Source organism: Lissotriton helveticus, chromosome 12 (genome assembly GCF_964261635.1).
Source record: "Lissotriton helveticus chromosome 12, aLisHel1.1, whole genome shotgun sequence".
Classification (NCBI taxonomy): Eukaryota; Metazoa; Chordata; class Amphibia; order Caudata; family Salamandridae; genus Lissotriton; species Lissotriton helveticus.
The window spans coordinates 410241822-410244262 of record NC_136073.1 but is presented as its reverse complement, the minus strand read 5'-3'; the positions used below and the strand labels follow the sequence as shown (position 1 = coordinate 410244262).

The following is a 2441-nucleotide window of genomic DNA, read 5'->3' as shown; positions in this document are numbered from 1 at the left end:
TCTATCTATCTATCTATCTATCTATCTATCTATCTATCTATCTATCTATCTATCTATCTATCTATCTATCTATCTATCTATCTATCTATCTATCTATCTATCTATCTATCTATCTATCTATCTATCTATCTATCTATCTATCTATCTATCAATCTATCTATCTGTCTATCTATCTATCTATCTGTCTATCCATCCATCCATCTATCTATCAATACTATCCATCCTCACTTCCACCACCAAGTTATGCTGTTTACTTCATAACTGCAGATTGATGGACAAGCACAGGCTCGATATAGCCAACTCTATTGTGGACACGAATAATGGACATCATAATGTTCTCAGAGACGTCGCTCAATGAAAGCTGTCAGAATTATTTTGTTATGTTACAATTTCTTTACGTTAAATATATTGTCACTAAAGCTACAAGACTACATATTATATTATATTATATTATATGATATTATATTATATCATATTATATAATATTATATTATGCTATATTACATCCACAAGGGATAACTGACTTTTGATAATCATTTTATGGCCTTCGTCATCTCACAACGTATCTTGACTAACAACAATCATACCATCCTGAGTTACTTCAAAGTAAACAAGAGAATCCTAGGGACAACTCACATCAAATATTTCTTAATTCTTGATTAATATTGAGTGGATTTAATGTTACCTAACCCCACATACATCAATGGTGCTTCTCTGGAAGTGATCATTTTGGGAAATGATGCCACCCACATTGCAAGCCCCTTTCCAGTTTACTGATCTGATCATTTCAAAATATAATTTGACACATCCTTCTCTAAAACTCTAACCAGTGGTCAAACAAAAAGACTAACAATTGTGGTTAACATCATCAAAAATAATAATCATAGCAATCTTAAGGCTGGTCTGGTGTCATCTCTTCCACAGCCCCAAAAAGATCTAGATATAAATGTAACATCTAACAGCTTTAACAACACCTTTTTGTGATTATGGATGATTTTGCACCTCTTAAAGAAAACAGACCAAGAGCAAAAGATCCACTCATGCTAAACAAAAGAACTCAATGAAGAAAACATTTTCTTCAGACTGTTTAAACATTCTTAGTGTTAAAAAGCCAAAGTTAATAATCTCGAAAATCTCCTTATTACCAACCAATATTATATAAAGCACAACTTGAAAGCCAAAGCAAAGTTGGCCAAAAATTGATCAAAAATCTCTTTGAGATAGTCAAATCTGTAAAAAAACTAAATTGCTCTAATAGAAATATTGAGGCCCAGTTCGCAGACTTCTTGCATGCTCGTACTGACGTGGATGCGTGTACCAGGTGCAAGGGAGGACTCAAGGCTGCAGAAATGATCGAGGCTGTGTGTAACGACTGTTTGGGAAAGAAAGTCAGGGTAAAGTGCAACAGTGAAGATACTATAGAAGCATTAAAGAAATTAATTGCTGCTTAAACTGGTACAAATTGGGACAAGGTTGTGCTCAAGAAATGGTATACTATCTTTAAGGATTTTGTGACATTAGGTGATTATGAAATCCATGATGGAATGAACCTTGAATTATACTATCAGTAGACTTCGGCGTCACCACACCTTTCTTTGCTATTTTACATTGTTCTATTTTGAAATGTCCCCAGAGTTGCAGCAAAAATATTTCTCTATTTCATTAATTGATAATACTTGAACTAAAAACAAAATAAATAAATAATAGAAATAATGAAACCTGAAAAAAAACATAAAGAATTTGCCCACTTCATCAATACAAATATAAAAAAACCTTGAAGCACTCCTTCCTCGACTACTCGACAATCATCATCCTGCACTCAATCGAAAAACTCCAATAAACTGGTTCAGTTTGAGACAAATACAGTAAACCGCGCATCTCAATCCTTAAGCTGTACCCTTCCTACCTCTTTTACCTGCCTATTTGGTAAAAGAGACGTGCAATATCCTAGCTTTGTATTGATATAAGCTCAGTAAACTGTCCCTACAGGATCCACTGGCTCACAATAACTATCATAAAGTTATTGGGCTTCATTTCCTTGTCAAAACCCTAGAAAGTTATGTTAACACTCAACTCTAAAAATGTGTCCAAAATAATATCTTTCTAGATGAGTTTATACATTTACATCCATTTGGAGCACTGAGATAGTCATCCTACAAATCATTGATAATGCCCTTTGCACCTTGGACAATGGGGACTAATGCCTGCTCATTTTACTTGATCTTTCAGCAGCAATTGATGATGTGAATCATAATATCCTTATTCTCGCCATAAAAGACAGCATGGGCTTTGAGAAGAAAGTCCTGGATTGGTTCAAGTCTTACAAAGCCAACCAAAAACAATTTATGGAAATGGATCACTGTCTGTCGTACCTAGTAGGGTCTCTGAAGGAGCAACCCAGGGCTCCAGATTAGACCCTGTTCTAGTTATACTTTATCAGG

At 34.5% G+C, this 2441-nt stretch overlaps 1 pseudogene; it reads left to right on the top strand.

Annotated features, from left to right (window-relative positions):
* Window positions 1-1349: 1349 nt before the first annotated feature.
* LOC144798895 (ubiquitin-like protein 5 pseudogene) lies at window positions 1350-1571 on the top strand (annotated as a pseudogene).
* The last annotated feature ends 870 nt before the right edge of the window (window positions 1572-2441 follow it).